The 19,310-nt window shown below is 43.6% G+C and overlaps 1 protein-coding gene and 1 non-coding gene across 4 annotated transcripts in view; both read right to left on the reverse strand.

Moving 5' to 3' along the window:
• The window catches only part of TOM1L2 (target of myb1 like 2 membrane trafficking protein), a 178,010-nt gene that overhangs the window by 95,294 nt on the left and 63,406 nt on the right, over nt 1-19,310 (reverse strand). The window lies entirely within an intron of this gene.
• Nucleotides 5,983-6,101, reverse strand: LOC126015192 (5S ribosomal RNA). Its single transcript, XR_007498082.1, has one exon. It is a non-coding gene; the product is annotated as a 5S ribosomal RNA (ribosomal RNA).

Here is a 19,310-nt window from a genome sequence, read left to right on the forward strand (position 1 = left end):
TCCTGGCTTGGGGGACCATATAGGATGCTGGGGATCGAACTGAGGTCCGTCCTGGGTCAGCTGCGTGCAAGGCAAATGCCCTATCACTGCCCCATCGTTCCCGCCCTGCAACTAACACTTTAAAATGGCTAAAATGGTCCCTTTTAACACAGTTAAAGCTTTTTTTGTTTTTTGTTTGTTTTGTTTTTGGGCCACACCCGGTGACACTCAGGGGTTACTCCTGGCTATGCGCTCAAAAGTCGTTCCTGGCTTGGGGGACCATATGGGACGCCGGGTGATCGAACCACGGTCCGTCCTAGGCTAGCGCTGGCAAGGCAGATACCTTACCTCTAGCGCCACCGCGCCGGCCCTGCTTTTTTGTTTTTGTCTTTGGGCTACAACCAGCTGTGCTCAGGGTTTACTCCTGACTCTGCAATCAGGGGTCATTTCTGGTGGTGCTTGAGGAACTATATGGAATACCAGGGATCAAACCTGGGTCAGCTGCCTGCAGGGCAAATGTCCTACCCACTATGCTTTAGCTCCTGCTTCAATTAAAACCTTTTTAAAAGACCCCTAATGTTGGCATTACTCCCTCCCATATTTATAAAGAAGATACTGAGACACAGAGGGATTGGCTACTTGGTCAGGATCATACAATTCAGTGCTACTGATATTCATTTCTGTCTCTAAAGCATAGATATTTGTATGCTTGTGCCTACCTGATAACAAAGGTGGAGGCTGGATCTGAAATAGATCATTAAGCCATTCTAAACCTGATCCAGACTTTTATGTAGGTGTGTGTGGGGGATATTGGGACTACAGAAATTTTCAGGAGTTACATTGAACACTGTAACCTACTAGGTCTGCACTCAGAAATTACTCCTGATGGTGCTCAGGGGACCATATGAGATGCTGGGGATCAAACCCATGTTGGTCATGTGAAAGGTAAATACCCTACCCACTAGATTATTTCTCTTGCCCCTGACCCACAATTTTAACAAGAGCTTAATGTGATCTCCTCATTGATTCTCAAATAATGAAACAGCTGACCTCTATATGTACTGGAAGTGTCTATGCTTTATTTGATGCAGCTATAAGAAATAACACTTGCTTTTTATGTAACATACTAGAACTAACATCTCCAAAGGCTGTACTTACAAGCAATGACAACATACTCCAAAAATATAGCTATTGCTCAAAACAGTTGAGCAACAATACTCAGTCTACATTTACAAGCCTTGTTGTTTTAATTTTTTATCACAAAGGCTATATCCTTAGCCTTAGCATTTGCGCCCTTCTTCTTCATCACCTAAAGACTCTTTTATAAAAGGAGTGGGAAGGGCGAGAGCGATAGTTCAGTGGTAGGGTGTTTGCCTTGCATGCTGCTGATCCAGGACGAACCTTGGTTCAATTCCCCTTTATGGTCCCCCAAGCCAGGAGCGATTTCTGAGCACATAGCCCCTGAGTGTCACCTGGCGTGGTCCAAACCCCCCAAATAAAAAAAGAAATGGAGGGGCCGGGAAGGTGGCGCTAGAGGTAAGGTGTCTACCTTGCAAGCGCTAGCGTAGGACGGACCACGGTTCGATCCCCCGGCGTCCCATATGGTCCCCCCAAGCCAGGGGCGATTTCTGAGTGCATAGCCAGGAGTAATCCCTGAGCGTCAAACGGGTGTGGCCCAAAAACCAAAAAAAAAAAAAAAAAAAAAAAAAAAAAGAAATGGAGGGGGGGCTGGAAAGATAGTACAGTGAGAAAGGTGCTTGCCTTGCACAGAGCCAACTTGGGTTCACTCCTTCAGTTCCAGCACCCCATGTGGTCCTCTGAACCCAGATAGGAATGACCCCTAAGCATAGAGACAGGGGCAAGTCCTGAGTACTAAGGGATATAGGCTCCAAACTAAAAATCATATGTACAAAATAAAGAAAAACCCTTATAAACTCTTGTTTGTTTGTTGTATGTTTCTGATGGGGTAGGGGAAAAGGAAAAAGGGAAAAGGAAGAAGGTTGGTGCTTGGGCCACATCTAGTGGTGTTCAAGGGATAGTCCTTGTTTTTTTGTTTTGTTTTGTTTTTTTGTTTGTTTGTTTGTTTTTTGGGTCACAATCAGCAGCTCTCAGGGGTTACTCCTGGCTCTATGCTCAGAAATAGCTCTTGGCAGACTCAGGGAAACATATGGGATGCCGGGATTCAAACCACCATTCTTCTGCATGCAAGGCAATCACCCTACCTTCATGCTATCTCTCCAGCCCCCCAAGGGCTAGTCCTTGACTTTGTGCTCAAGGGCCATTTGTAGTGCTAAAATTCAAACCAGGGTTAGCTACATGCAAAGCAAGCCCTTTAAATCCTGTACCATCTCTAACCTATAAACTTATTTTAGATACTTCTTTGGAGCAAAACAGGCTCTTAGTGCTTACATTCCTTGTGCTTCTTCAGTAATTCCTCCCCACATTTAATCTAGCCTGATAGAAAGTATGGGAACACATCTTTCTTGCCTATATAGTGGCCAAAAACTGTTAACTCTGAAAAAGCAAATCTACCTACTAATGGTGAGAATTGGCTCAGGTAAGGGCCATTTGTGCAGCATATTGAGTAGTAGGATTTGGGAACCCTGAACCAAATCTTCAGAGGATGTCAATCTGGGAAGCACCAGAGACAGCATTCAATGCCTGCCTGAAAAAAAAGGAAGAAAGAGTATGCAGGAGGGAAGTAGAAGACTCTTCAGAGCAGACAAGCTCCACAATGCCAGCTTCCCAACTCAAAGCAGGCATATGTGAGAGGCCAGGCAAGATGGCAAGTAATACCACTGGGTTATAGGAAAAATGGAAGTCACCTAGTATTTGAGGGGGTGGCTAGATGACATGGAGGGAAAAAAAATGAACCAAAGCAGCAATCAATCACGACCAGAGAAGAGCAAGGGTAGAAGCCCAAGAAGCCCAAGCAGGCAGTGTGACGTAGCATGCAGACAGCAGAGTGCTCCCAGCTGTGGAGGGAGGACCTAGAAAGATTCCTGAGGATATCAGCATGGATGAAATTATTCACACTCCAGTCCACTGTCCTCTCGTGGTACTCAGCTGAAGTTCACACCTGAAAGAGGTGATTTCCTAATCCACAATCATGGATAGCAAGGGAATATCTGCAGCAACAAATCTGAAGAGGCTGATCTGAATCAAACCCTCATCTTAGGACCTAGACTCTGTGACCCTCTGGGCCAGCAAAGGGCCAGCAAGGGGAGAGAACAGTTGGCCAAGGGTCATTGGGTGCTGGTCATCTGTCCCTGCCACAGCACAAGCTGTAGCATGGACTCTCATGGGAAGGACAGGCCATGATTACACTTTGGTAGGGCCACAAGGGACAGTCTTGGGAGGCTTAATAGAGGAAATATTAAATCAATGAAACCTCATTTCCAAATTCAGTTTAGCAGCAGAATCCATTAACCTTATATTCACCCTCTCCCTTTTTCTAATAATACCGGGAAGGGGTTCAAAGGCATAATAACTTATCCTCAGGGTCAGCACTTTCTATTCAATTACTGGGATTCTGAGTTTTCAAGCTAAAAGATATATACTCATTTTGATTATAGACAAGCAACCCAAAGAGAAGGCTTCTATCTTTTCACTTTGCTGGAAATGCCACACAAATACAACCATGGGTATCTAGTGCTGCTGAAACAGACGAAGGAAGTAAGCTCACAAAGGCTTTCAAATCAGTTCTTATTTTTCTCGCTTCATAAAAGAATTCCCAGCAAACAGGAACAAAGTTGTATCTGATTGCCCTTGGAACAGCAGCCTCGCCACATGGGCTCCCTCATTTTGTTTGTCCCTAAGCCAGAGGAAGCAAAGTTCAATCTCATTTCTTTTGTCACATAAATCCTCAAAAACCTATAATACATCCTGGTACAACACTAGAAACACAATCTTCCAGGGAGTAATGGGGCAAGCTATGCCTACTAGCCCACTTGAGATGGTAAAGATCTGAGCACCAATCACCCTGGTTGCAAAGGATTGACCTCAAAAAGGAAATATGCTAATAGCTAGAGATTGGACAGCTCGGCTAAAAAGGGGCGAGTGGAGCAGAGTAGAAAAGGGCTACATAGGGCTGGGCTGAGCAGAATAGGGCAGGGTTGGGCTGGGCAGATCAGGCAGGACTGGGTAGGGCAGAGCTGGGTTGGGCAGAATAGTGCAGAACTTGGTAGAGCAGGGAAGGAATGAGGATTGCAGGATGGGCTGGGTAAAGTAGAGGACTGTGTAGGGTTAGATGGACAAGGGCAGACACAGTTCCCATTAAACCTGAGTAAAATATCATTTGGATATAGCTGTCACGGTATTTTATCCATTCAGAAAAGGCTGCCTCTTGCCCTGAGGTTGGCCAGGATGCCCAGAAGCCTCAGCCCTGAAGTCTCAATGGTGGCTCCCAGGTATAGTGTTCTCTGGAGCACCAGCAATGAGCACAGGCATGGGTTTCTGTCCCCATCCCCTTCCTACCCCTTCCCTCCTGTGCAGTCTAAGGCCCAAGGCAACCCTGAGAGGAGGAGCATCAAAATCCAGGGCTGGGTGTCTAGGCTGCTGCTTTCCTCCCTTTGATGTTAAATATAATGACTTCAGAAGCAGCCATGCCAAAAGGCAGAAGAAAGCTGGTTTTAACATTTTATATCCAGCAACATCCTTGGGTGAGAATGGAAGAAAAACAGCCAAATTATCTACCTCCTCAATAATCAAGACAGTGGGTAGAAACCCAGAAGTGCTGGTACAAAGGAAGAGCATCTCTGGCTGTGTTGTGTCAGATGTGGGAAAAGAAAAGAGGGCTTGGATGGGCAGGAAGCTAATCTGATAAGGTCAGCTCTTGGGTTGCTTACTATATGAGAGTGAGGCAGGTTGGCATCTACCAGTCAGATGAAAAGAAAAATCAATTCCAACATTCGACACAGATTCCTTCCTGCCTATTGCCTCGGACTCCCAACATGCTTGGTGAATGTTAATTGCAGCTGCTCTCCTTCCACTAGAGAGAAGAGAGAATAAATTGCAAGTCCTCATCCCTACTTTATAGGATGTCCTTCTCTATGACAGCTGCTCTACTCCTCCCTACCCTTCTCAAAAGGAAGATAACAGAGCCAGAAGGTGGCACACAAAGTACCATCTGACCAGCCTGCAGATGAACGTAAGGCAGGTCTCCCTGTCACTTTCATGCAAAATAAAACTCCATGATTTCCATGCCATTTACTGGAGATTGGCAGGGCCTGAGAGGTGCCACGTATGGTCCTTGGATCTGAGGAGAGGGAGATGGTTAACACTCAGCCTTATGAGGCCAATATAATGGAGAGGCAGATAGGTAGAGAGTCATTTTACAACCCAGCCTGAGTTGTAACAGGATAAGCACAGTTTCTGGGTAGCTTTATTACCTGTTCCCTGGAGTCAAGGAGCTGGAGAAGAAAGGAGTGATCTCCACGTTGACCCCCAGCCCCTACAATAAGCACCACAAGAGATGACAACAGCCACATGTATTGCCTGGTACATGGTGCCTGAGCACATGCTGCCTGCATTCTCCTCTTGGGATGTAAACTTTCATGCTGGGTTGTGTACCAGGGCTCTCTCTGCTTTTGGAGAAGCCTGCATTACTTATTTTCTCTCTCTCTCTCTCTCTCTCTCTCTCTCTCTCTCTCTCTCTCTCTCTCTCTCTCTCTCTCTCTCTCTCTCTCTCTCTCCCTCCCTCCCTCCCTCCCTCCCTCCCTCCCTCCCTCCCCCCAACCTCCCCACTCAGTACTTTCAAATAAAATCATACAGCCTTTCAACTGCAAATCTACAGAGCTACCAACAGACCCTGGAGACATAGTGGAAGACACACAGACATGGTTCCTGCCTTCAGAGAGTTCATAGTTCAGAGAGAGAAAGGCAATAAGTGATCCTGGTTCCAGTCCAGGCCAATGATGATCTTAAGATTTGAACTATTTATGTTTTACTGAGCTTATGTTTTCTCTCTTTTTTTTAAATTTATTTATTTATTTTCTTTTTTTAAGCCTACAGCACTCAGTATTCCCAGGTGGTCTCCCATCCAAGTACTATCCAGGCCCAACCCTGCTTAGCTTCCGAGATCAGACAGGATCGGGCGCGTTCAGGGTGGTATGGCCGTAGACTTTTTAAAATTTATTTTTATTTTCATTTTTTGTTTTTTTTTTTTTTGTTTTTTTTTTTTTGGGCCACACCTGGCGGTTCTCAGGAGTTACTCTTGGCTGTCTGCTCAGAAATAGCTCCTGGCAGGCACGGGGGACCATATAGGATGCTGGGATTCGAACCAACCACCTTTGGTCCTGGATCGGCTGCTTGCAAGGCAAACGCCGCTGTGCTATCTCTCTGGGCCCTTATTTTCATTTTTATTTTTGGTTTTTGGGTCACACCCGGCAGCGCTCAAGGGTTACTCCTGGCTCTCTGCTCAGAAATTGCTCCTGGCAGGCTCAGGGGACCGAGCCGAGATTTGAGCCACCATCCTTCCACATGCAAGACAAATGCCTTACCTCCATAGAGCCTTATGTTTTTTTATAGAAAGAAGTTAACATTCACAAATGATCTCTGTTCTTCACCTCCTACCTTCCTTACTCCACTCTGACAGGACAGTAGCCTATATATATACTTCTACTACTTTGTGTGGTAAAATTTACCATTTTATTTATTCTCCAGTGTATAACTTAGTGGCATTAAGTACATTCACATTATTGTACAAACCTCAATATCATCTCCAGAATCTTTTTTCTTTTCTTCTTCTTTCTTTGGTTTTTGGGTCACACCCAGCAATACTCAGAGGTTATTCCTGGCTCTATACTCAGGAATTACTTTTCAAACTGAAACCCCATATCAATTGGCAAGGATGTCTGGTTTTATTTTTTACATGAGTATATTCAGTTATTCCACATTATTTGTTAAAAAAGACTGTCCTTGGGGCCGGGCGGTGGCGCTGGAGGTAAGGTGCCTGCCTTACCTGCGCTAGCCTAGGAGACGGACCGCGGTTCGATCCCCCGGCGTCCCATATGGTCCCCCAAGCCAGGAGCGACTTCTGAGCGCATAGCCAGGAGTAACCCCTGAGCGTTACCGGGTGTGGCCCAAAAACCAAAAAAAAAAAAAAAAAAAAAAAAAAAGACTGTCCTTGGGCTGGAGCAATAATAAAGTATGTACCATGCTTGCTTTGCATACAGCTGATCTAGATTCAAGTCCCAGCACCCCTATGGTCTCCTGATTCCCACTCTGAGAGCACGGCCACAGTAAGCCCTGAGCATTACCAAATGTGTCCCCCAATAATAAAAATAAACATAAAAGACTGTTTTTCCCCCACTGAGTGAACTTGAGCACATTGTTGAAAGTCAACTGATATGAGAAGATTTATTTCCAGGCTCTCCATTCAGTTCTATTGGTCTCTACATCTGTCCATATGCCAGGGCCACTCATTTTGATCACTGGAAATTTATTATTTATTTTTGTCACTGTAAGGGTTTATTTTTGTTTGTTTTTTATTTTTGGGTCACACCCAGCAGCGCTCAGGGGGTACTCCTGGCTCTATGCTCAGAAATCGCTCCTGGCAGGCTTGTGGGACCATATGGGATGCTGGATTCAAACCACCAACCTTCTGCATACAAGGCAAGCGCCTTACCTCCATGCTATCTTTCTGGCCCCTGTAAATTTTAAAATCAAGAAGTATGACTCAATTTTTTCCAAAGCTGTTTTAGATACTTAGCATCTTTTATGACTGTTATTTCTTACTTTTGGAGGACATACCCACTAGTATTCAGGGCTTATTCCTGATTTTGTCCTCAAGGATCACTTCTTTTTTTTTTTTTTTTTTTGGTTTTTGGGCCACACCCTGTGACGCTCAGGGGTTACTCCTGGCTATGCGCTCAGAAGTTGCTCCTGGCTTCTTGGGGGACCATATGGGACGCCGGGGGATCGAACCGCGGTCCGTCCTAGGCTAGCACAGGCAAGGCAGGCACCTTACCTCCAGCGCCACCGCCCGGCCCCCAAGGATCACTTCTTTTTTTTTTTTTTTTTTTTTTTTTTTTTTTTTTGTGGTTTTTTTTGGGTCACACCCGGCAGTGCTCAGGGGTTATTCCTGGCTCCAGGCTCAGAAATTGCTCCTGGCAGGCACGGGGGACCATATGGGACGCCGGGATTCGAACCGATGACCTCCTGCATGAAAGGCAAACGCCTTACCTCCATGCTATCTCTCCGGCCCCCAAGGATCACTTCTTATATATGGGATGCTTGGATTGAACTTTAGTCATCTGAATGCAAAGCAAGCACCTTACCCATTGAATGTTAGCTCTGGTGCCCCTTATAAATTTAAGATTGAAATTTTCGGGCCCGGAGAGATAGCACAGCGGTGTTTGCCTTGCAAGCAGCCGATCTAGGACCAAAGGTGGTTGGTTCAAATCCCGGTGTCCCATATGGTCCCCCGAGCCTGCCAGGAGCTATTTCTGAGCAGACAGCCAGGAGTAACCTCTGAGCACCGCCGGGTGTGGCCCAAAAACCAAAAAAAAAAAAAAAAAAAAAAAAAGATTGAAATTTTCTATTTTTACCAAATAAGTGTTTTTTTTTTTTTTATTGGAATTGCACTGAAATTTGTGTAATGCTATCATCTTAAAAACACTGAGTCTTGAGAAAGATTATTGGGCCAGAGAAAATTACTTTGGATTTGGTCAAGCCACGTTCAATCACTGACACCATACACAATTCCCCAAGCATTACCAGAAATGAACCCTGAACACAGAGCCAGGAATAAGTGCTGAGTACTTCTCGGTGTGGTCCCAAAATGGTGAATGTTGCAATTCATGAATATGATATGTCTTTCCAATTATTTTTATCTTTATTAATATTGTTTAGCAATTTTTGGTAGTTTTTAGTAAAAATATCTTTGAACTCTTGGGTTAATTCATAGGGCTCTTTTTTATTATAAATGTACTTTCCCCCGTTTAATTTCATTTCAGCTTGTTAATTATTGCTGTATAGAAACATTAATGGTTCTCAAGAGCTGATTTTTTTTCATTCTACAACTTTGCTAGATTTGTTTTACATCCTATAACTTTGTTGGATTTGCTCTAACAAGTGTTTTTTAGCTTTGTTTCTGAGGTCTGTATGTATATGTGTGAAAATTTGAAGTTTATTTATTATAAAATAATATTATCTGTGGAATTCCCACAGCCACCATCATGTAAACTCTGGTCCCGTTCACAGCTTCACAACTAATCTCTGAAGAGATGTAAGTCAAGCTGCTAAAACTCATAAGTGTAGGGTACACTGGTCTTTGAGCTGAAAATTCTGGGCACCCTTGGGAGTGTTTTCATAATAAACAAAGCTGTTCATACTTTGTTTACTTTGTAAACCATATTGTTTAAATAAAGTTTTAAAAAAGAGATATCATCTATGGGACCAAGGAGGCAGTAAGAAGATAAGATACTTGATTCTCACACCACATATGGCCCCAGTACTGCCAGGAGAAACCCCTAAACATCAGTGGATGTGATCCAAAATCCCTCAAACAAACAAAATAAGGTCATATCATCTATGTTCTTTAGTTCCCATCTGGATGCTGTTTATTTCACTTTTCTCTCTGAATGCTCTGGCTAAAACTGTCAATACTGTGTTGAATAGAAGGAGTGAAAGTGGGCATCCTTGGGCTTAGATAAACTTTTACAAAATCCAATCATATATTGTGAGAGCAAACAAGGCTGAAAAGATCCATTTGAGTCCTTGTTCTACCAAAAAAAAGTTCTATTCTAAATATTTGAGTAAGAACCATATCAGGATCTGGAGAAGTGAAGGATTAAGTTAATTATCTGTTTCCTGACCTGAAGAAATAACCTCCTACTTCTTTAGTCTGGGATGCCTTCATCTCAACTTACTTTATCATGCTTGGCTACAAGCCCATGTCCTCACCAGATCCTTCTTTGATATAATCCCCAAACAATGTCCTTCTGAAAGATTCCAGCACTCAAATATATGTATAGTCTATGTAAGGATTAAACTTTCAACTTCATTCTAATGCTATTCTGAGAAGTTTTCCCAATCTTATTGGCTTAATGAGCCATGAGTACATTCTTGGTTTCTAAGCTTGAAGCAGCATGTAGACATGACATCCTTAAGTTCTCAGGAGGGACAGATTTTATACTAATGGGAATTCTTTAAAAGTAAAATAAGGCGGGCCCGGAGAGATAGCACAGCGGCGTTTGCCTTTGCAAGCAGCCGATCCAGGACCTAAGGTGGTTGGTTCGAATCCCGGTGTCCCATAGGGTCCCCCATGCCTGCCAGGAGCTATTTCTGAGCAGATAGCCAGGAGTCACCCCTGAGCACCGCTAGGTGTGGCCCAAAAACCAAAAAAAAAAAAAAAGTAAAATAAGGCTTTCAGGTGAGAGGAAATCTGGTATGAAGAGAGTTGGACTGTCAACTATCCAACTCTATCAAGAGAAATAGATATCAAATTAGAGGGTAGAAGCAGGATATTTGAACTCAAAATTTGATAAGTACTGGTTTTGTTAATTGCTGTATGATCCAGGGTAGCTGCTTGACTCCCTAAAGCCTTTCTATAATCTATAACACTGACATTTGTAGGGATGAAGAAATAGAACAGAGGTTAAGGCTGCAGCAACAATGGTTTGAATCCTGGGACTGCTAATGTGGCTCCTGAGCACAGAGCAAGGAGTGGTCGCTAAGCAGAGTCAGGTGTGGTTCCTGAACACTGTAGATGTGCCTCCCCCAAAAGAATAATAGCACTTTCCTAAAATGTTGCTGTAGAGAGTAAATTACAGAATGCATAAAGCCTTGAAAGGGCCTCTACCAGAGGAACATTTTTCCCTAGGCCAAGGCCATTGCTATTACTATAGCTTGAAAAGGGTTCTCTGTCAGCACTCCTCTCTGCTCTGTGTCGACATTCATGTGTCACCACTGCCACCTACAGGTAAATAGCCCAACAAACGCAAATATTTTCAGCCTTTCTGTTCTGGGATTTGTGAGTCAGAATAGCTTCCAGACCAAAAGCTCACATTCACCCCTTACAGAAGAAACCCTAGAATTCCTGGCCTATCTGAAAGGTAAAGAAATATCCATAGTGCAAATTCCTTTAAAATCCAGGTGTGAAAAATTCAAGAGGAATTATGGGGCCAGAGAAATAGCATGGAGGTAAGGCATTTGCCTTGCATGCAGAAGGTTGTTGGTTTGAATCCCGGCATCCCATATGGTCCCCCGAGCCTGCCAGGAGCAATTTCTGAGCGTAGAGCCAGGAGTAACCCCTGAGTGCTGCCAGGTGTGACCCAAAAACCAAAAACAAAAAATAAAAATTCAAGAGGAATTAAAACCATATAATAATATTTTAATCAATATTTTTAATACATACCATTAGATAGTAAGATAATAAAAACCTGACATTTCATTGACCTCTGAAGTGGGGGGTATGAAGAGAATAGGCAGCACAAGTTGTTAATTCCTCACTGACAGCTTTTTAGCCTTAAACTATCATCGAGAGGCTGGAGAGATAGCATGGAGATAAGGTGTTTGCCTTTCATGTGGAAGGACGGTAGTTTGAATCCCGGCATCCCATATGGTCCCCCGTGCCTGCCAGGGGCGATTTTCTGAGCATGGAGCCAGGAGTAACCCATGAACGCTGCCGGGTGTGACCCAAAAGCCAAAAAAAAAAACAAAACAAAACTTTGGGGCTGGCGTGGTGGCGCTAGAGGTAAGGGGGCCTGCCTTGCCAGCGCTAGCCTAGGACGAACCGCAGTTCGATCCCCTAAGCCACAAGCGACTTCTGAGCGCATTGCCAGGAGTAACCACTGAGCATTACTGGCCAAAAACCAAAACAAACAAACAAACAAACAAAACAAACTATCGTTGAACCACTAAATCTCATCTTTGAGAAAAGAGGACTTATGTCTTTTTACACACACACACACACACACACACACACACAAATGACTAAATGGAAGGGAAAATAAAAACTGATATTTACCAAGCCATTCTGTTTGAGGCAGGTTCTTCATACATGTTATCTTACTTAACCTTCCCCCCACTCTCTCGAGGTAGATTACTTCCCTTCCTCTAGGAGAAAAATCCCAGAATCTGGTGCCAAACCAATTGACTGGCAGCAACTCCTGGTAGCCCTGGTCTTGAACCCCAATTTCCCCTCCCCACAGAGGACAGGGGGAACAAAAAAGAACCTTGCCTCAGAAGAAAACAGGTTCATGGGGCTGAAGCGACAGTATGAAAAGTAAGGAGGATTTGCCTAGTACAGAGTAGACCCAGGCTCGACCCAAGCATCCTGTATGGTCCTACAAGCCCTGCCTGTTGTCCTAAACAAAAACATGTGAACAGGTTCAGAGTTTCTTTTGATTTTGCAGTGAAGGTTCAAAACTGGGTAGAGGGGAGTGTGAGAAGATGCAGCTGGAGGGGCTGAGTTAAAGTTGCTGCTTAGATCAAATATTCCCTTTGTTCATCTATTGAATTAATAAACTTTTATTATTAAACTGCAGAGATTGTGCAAAAGGTTCTTATGTGCCTTTCCCACAGTACCCTCGAATGCCAGCCTCTTTTATAACCGCTATTTGTCAAAATGAGAAAGTTAACATTGGTATAATATTATCTACTAAACCTCCAGATTTTATTCAGATTTATCATTTTCCTGCTAACATCTTTTTACTAATGCTAAATACCACTCCTAAATACCACATTGCATATAATTCTCTGCGTCCTACTCCCCCTTTTTACTTATTTTCCTTAAAAACAGAGAAATTCACCAAATCACTAACTTATTCTCCAGTCTGGTGAGTTCTATTCCAAAGCACAGCTCTGTTGGAGCCACAATTCCACACCCTAGCCTAATTAGGACACCACATCCTCCCATTCCCCAAACAAAGGAGCCCTTCAGGCCAGCTAAACAACAGAGAAAATAGAAGCTTGTTAGCCACACAGGCCTGAGGCTGCTGATCCAAGTTCTTTTTTAGCTGGAATTCCCTTGAGGGGGATCCACTGATTTAAAATGCTTTCTCGGTGTGTTCTCTAGAAGCAGAGCCACTGGTTTGATCTATTCCCCTCTTAGTACTTAATGGACTATTTTACATGTGGAGTAAATGAGGATGCAAGAGAGGAGCTGGGGGCAGACACTGATTTAGGTCTGTTATGGCAATGAACAACTGGTGGGAGGGAGGAGCTGCAGCAGCCAGGCCCAAGCCTGCCTGTGGGTTGTCCCAGCCCAGCCTGCTGCTCTCTAACAGCCAGGCAGGTGGGCGGTTGATGAGGAAGATAAAAGGTCCCCTGAGAGCCAGCCAATGCTCAGGTTAGAGCTTCTGCATTAAAGCAGAGAGGATATGCTGCCAATTTCTTGTTCGTCAGAGTGCCTCTCGGGGGCTGTTCACCTTGCCCACGTGCACCCTGAGAAGAGCGATGAGGTGAGCCTGTGAATTTCTCTGTGCACTGCCTTGGTACCAGCCCTTGTTCGAGTTGCTCCTGACTGCAGACATACTCCGGGGAGACTTGAATGCCAGTCCTCAGGGAGGGAGAAGATGCACAGTCATGCAAAGGTTTCCCAGTTTAATTTGAGAACTTGAACTGAGAGGCCACTCCCTGCCAGGCTTTGTGCTAGGACAGGGTAGAAAAATAAACAAGATGGAGTCCCTAGAGCTTCTGCCTTCCGGGAGGCCACCAGGCAGGAAACCATGACACAAACAGCCAGTGTAGTATGTGACGAGTGTTATAACGTGGGTGGGAGCAACTAAGAGCAAGCCTCACATGTCAGGGAACAAAGCAGAAGCAGGAGAGGGAAGGGTCTGTAAAAGCTAATGTAGGGCCAGGAACAATAGAAAGGAAGGAATTTGGAGGAGGAAGAGGGGAACCTGGTAGCAGCAGGAAGGGGCTCAGCAGAGGTGTGAAGGGCCCCCCACACTTCCTTTGGATGGCTGGTGATGGTGCAGGGAAGCAGCTAAAGACCAGCTGAGAATTGTGCATTGAGAATACACAGAGGACTCTGGTGACAGCATGGGGCATGGTCTGACCTGGAGAGGTTGCAGGCAAGCAGGAATGGGTTATAATAACAGCCCAGTGGACAAGGGAGATCAGCATCACACTTGATCAAGGACATGACTTTGAATTTGATGCCAAAGAGTCAGAATAATTTGAATTCAAGGGTGGTCAGTCCAGGGTCATTTGACACTGAAAAGTTTCTAAACTCTCCAAACTTTGGTTTAGTCATTGCGGAAAATAAACAAAACAGCTGTGTCTCCTTATAAAGGGACATGATGATTACATGAGTTAGTGATGAAGAAACCAAAACAAGAGCCTGGTACATGGTACACAAATCAATCAAAGCGATAATTCTCAACACGTGTACGGTGTGCACAAGACCTCTGTGGCGGGGACTGCAGAAGAGAAGGTGACTTTTTAAGGTTTATGGCAGTCAACAGCAAAGCATGAGCTAGCTGCTACCTTTAGTCCCTCTGAGAGCAGAGTTACATTTGCTTGGCCAGGCATCAATTATCCTACGTGACCTGCCAGGGCCCACAGGCATTGCCATGAGTGAGGCAGAAAAGAAAGGTCTCCTGTCTGCCTCAAAGAGCAATGACAAAATTCCAAGCCAGGTGAAGATTCTCAAAGTTTCCCAGGACACAAATTGTGCAGGGGGTAGCCAAAGTGCTTTGATGGCCTGCTACAAAGAGCTGGCCTGCAGAATTGGGTAAAGTGACACACCTCCTTGCCACTATCACAATGTTTACAGTACTAAATGGCATTTGTGAGGTGCAGTCAAAAGTAACTTATAGTAAGGCCTAAATTTAACTTGGTCTCTTACTAAGGCCTCTTAGAAAGAATAGCAACTTATAACCAAAAAAAAAAAAAAGTCCATTTTAAAACACTGAGGGTAGTGGCTAGAGTAAGTTTGCCTTACATGTAGTTAACCTGGTTTGATCTCCTCCACCACATATGGTTCCCCCAAACCCACTAGGAGTGATCCGTGAGCCCAGAGTCAGGATTAAGATCTGATCATAGCCAGGTGTGGCCTAAGAACCAAAATATTAAAGAAATAAAAATATTGAGCTTAAATTCTTACCCTTCACACTTAAAAGAAAAATAGCACTACTGCTGGAAATGTTATAAACTAAATATAAGATTATTGAAACCGTCATCCATTTAAGATTTTTCTGGAAACACAATTTAGGTAATATATCTCAAGGAACATGACATGAAAGGTTTTCTATCCTTTGACCAACTAACTTCATTAGGACTCTGCATAAAATAAATATTTCACTGAAAATAACTACATATACCCAACAATCCCATTTATTCAAATCCAAGAGGCACAAGAATATATGTCCACCCAAAAAGTGCATATGAATGCTCATTATTCAAACTAGATAAAAAAAGAAACAATTCAAACATCCAACAATTGATGAATGAAGAAAATATGGCATAAAATACAACAAAATATTATTTGTCAATAAAAACAAATGAACCTCTGACTCATGCTATAACATAGATTAATCCTAAAAACATTATGTTAAGTAAAAAAAAAGTCATGAACACAAGGAAAAATACTGTGTATTTTTTTTCAAACTCTTGGGTATCTCCAGTGGTCTTCAACTGCTGGGTCATAGATCTGTACCAGTCTGCAGGTGTTAAAAGGTGAAGACCCCTTATTATTATTACCATAAAGCATGAAAAAGGTGGTTGACTCAGGCTAAAGAATGGCCAGTTAGGGGCCAGAGATATAGCACAGTGGTAGGGCATTTGCCTTGCATGCAGCTGATTCAAACAGATGATGGTTCAAATTCCAGCATCCCATATGGTCCCCATACCTGCCAGGAGCAACTTCTGAACACAGAGCCAGAAGTAACCCCTGAGCGTTACCAGGTGTGACCTCCCCCCCCCCCCAAAAAAAAGAATGGCTAGTTAGTTATTTCTGAATGTGGATGGAATTTCTATTTGGGAAGATGAAAAAAGTCTGGGGGCAGAGAGATGGTTCAAAGGGCTAAAACACCTTTTCGCATGTGGGACCCCTGGATTTAATCCCCAGCACCACAGGTGTGCCCTGATTTATCATTGGTTGTGGCCCAACATTCTAAAAATTGCCCACTCCCCTCTCTACTCCATTCCCTGTAGAAATTATGGAAATGGACAGTGGTGATATGTGGCCTCATCCCCATTCTTCCCAGGTAACTTGATCTTACCTGCTAGAACTCTTCCATTTCCTGGGAGGGGTCTTGGAAAGATTAGATAAGGCTTTGACCAGAGAGTATTAAGGTCTTTTGGCCTTTTGGTCTTTTGCCAGGATGGAGGCTGGAGGTGACATGGATAAAAGAAGATGCAGGGCTAGCTAAGAATGGCATGCGTAAATGGTTATCAGCCACATCTGTTGGCCAGGGCAATAAAGATGTTATCTCTCTGGAAGCCTGCCTGTGAGTGAGTTCGATACCTGTTGCTTTCCTGGACCACCGGTTAATGGGGGATGGAGCCACATGACCGGGGCCTAAGAACAAAGGCCTCCATCCACCATCCAAGCCCATCCTAAGGGCTGTTTTGCAACAGTGATGTTTGTGCTATACTTTAGTATACTTAATGCTACCAGACTATAAATATGAAAATGGCTAAAATAGTAACTTACTTTATTTTTGCTTTTATTTTTCCTTTGGTTTTGGGGCCACACCTGGTGATGGCCAGGGGTTACTCCTGGCTATGCACTCAGAAATCGCTCCTGGCTTGGGGGACCATATGGGATGCCAGGGGATGGAACCACGGTTCATCCTAGGTTAGCGCATGCAAGGCAGGTGCCCTACCCCTTCCCTTGCACCAGCACTCTGGCCCATTCCCAGTGGTGCTCAGGGGTCACTCCTGATGGAACTCAGGGAATCATATGGAGTGATCATATGGGTCAGCCATGTGCAAGGCAAATACCTTACCTGCTGTACTAACTCTCCAGCCCTTAAATGGGTAACTTTAATGTTATATATATTTTATAACAATTTCTTAAATAGGAGAAAAAGACTATAGGTTGTTATGAATTATTTATATGGAATGTCCAAAATAGGCAAATCTATATAAATAGAAAGTAGATTAGTGGTTGCCTAGGATTGGAAGAAATGGCAAGTCACTACTAATGGGAATGAAATTATGAAAATGTCCTAAATGATTATAGTGATGGTGGTACAACTCTAAATACAACAAAACCATTGAATTGTACATGTTAAATGAGGGAATTGAGTGGTGTATAATTTTATCTAAATAAAGCTGTTGATCAAAGGCCAAGATCAAACTCAGGGACTCACATATGTAAGGTGTGTATTCAACCACTGAGCTATATCTCTCTTCCCCTCACATCTCCCCTACCAAATCCTACCCCTACCCCCAGTAAAAGTGTTGAAATAAAAAGGTAGTTTAGAAGACAACTCAGTGGCTTAAAGCACTTGACCAGAAAATGCAAGACCATGAGTTTGAACCTTGGTACCATCTGCTGTTAGGGATTCTCACTAAGAAAAGGCTATACGATGGGTCAGTAGCTTGGCGAACCAGTGCACATGGTCAACCCAGATTTAATCCCTGGAAGAAATGGTCCTTCCATTCACAGAGTCCTGAGCACAGCCCCAAAGCCAAAAATAAACAATAAAGGAGGATTCTTTACAGCCATAAACTAAGAAATAAAACAGTAAACGTATAATTAAAAAACTAAAATCCAACCATTTAATCATCTAATTCTTCCATCAATTAGACATGAGGGCTTTACATGTGTGAAGCACTGGGCTTGATCCCCAGCACTGCAGAAAACAATGATAATATTTAGACTTGAGGCATAAGACTGTCCTAGATACAAATAAACACTTTTATTGACTATAAAGATCATTTTCTCAAATCTGGAGAGATAGCTAAATTTGTCCAGCACATGCCTTGCATGCATTAGGCCCAGACTCTGATTACTAACACTGCATGACTTCCCAAATGCCCAGTGTAACCCTGGTGAACCATAGCACCACTGGACCCAAGCAGCACTTACTCTAAACTTGAGCCAAGCCATGGAGCCTATATAGCATTGCAAGTTAAATACCACTAGGAATGACCCCTAGGTCCCCAAAGACATAGAGGGGACCCCTTCCCAAAGACTATTTTATTTTTGTTTATGTTTTTGGGCCACATCCAGCAGCTTTCAGGGGTTACTCCTGGCTCTGTGCTAGGAATTACTCCTGGTGGGCTCAGGGGACTATATGGGATGTCAGGGATCAAACTCAGATTGACCACTTGGAAGGCAAACGCCCTACCTGCTATTTCTTTGGTCCCACAAATATTTTCTTAAGGATAAAACACCATTATCTCTCAACACTTTGAAATTTGTTGTTGTTGTTGTTGTTGTTTTTTGGGGGTCACACCCAGCAGCGCTCAGGGGTTACTCCTGGCTCTACGCTCAGAAATCGCTCCTGGCAGGCTTGGGGGACCATATGGAATGCGGGGATTTGAACCACCGTTCTTCTGCATGCAAGGCAAATGCCTTACCTCCATGCTATCTCTCCAGCCCCAACACTTTAAAATTATTATTGTGGGACCACACATATCAGTGCTCAAAAGTCACTTAGAACTTTATCTCTTAAAGAGATAAAGTTAGGGGTGACCGGTGTGGGGAAGAGAAGAGTAGAATGTGGTACCAGGGATCTAACCCAGGACCTTGCATATGCATGTCATATGCTTTACCATTCAAGTCACATCCTTGATCCCTTGGGGGGGGGGGTTGGGCCACACCTGGCAGTGCTTGGGGGACATATGGGAAATCAGGGATTGAACCCAAGTCAGTCACTTACAAGGCAAACATTCTACCCACTGTGCTATCACTCCAGCTTTTTTTTTATTTTGGTTGGTTGGTTGGTTGGTTTTAGAAGGCATTTTCTACCTGACTAAACTTCCTTACGAATTCCCTTTTGTCCTAGACAAGTAACTCATGACTTATCTCTTTTGCCATTCCATAGGTCTACTCATCTATTGAGGGAATCAGTCCAACTGGCCCATGGGGAGATTGCAGACATGATATATGCCTGTAACCTGCATTCTAAAGCCAAACACAACAGGGATTTAAATCATCTGGGAAATTGCTCCTATCCATCAACACAGCAAAAGCAGGTGAACAAACAGGAAGATTATTCTTAAATGCATCCATATTTAAATATGAAGAAGAGACCCAATGCAGGCATGTATTCCAACTTGTATAATATTCAGAGTGAACAGACTTATCACACAGGCTATATGTTATTAATGGCAATGTGACTTTAAACAGCAATTCTAACTGGGTCACCTTGAATAAAACCAAACTAAGCTTGCCAAGGGAAACATGCAAATAAGATGATTAA

Source organism: Suncus etruscus, chromosome 7 (genome assembly GCF_024139225.1).
Source record: "Suncus etruscus isolate mSunEtr1 chromosome 7, mSunEtr1.pri.cur, whole genome shotgun sequence".
NCBI lineage: Eukaryota > Metazoa > Chordata > Mammalia > Eulipotyphla > Soricidae > Suncus > Suncus etruscus.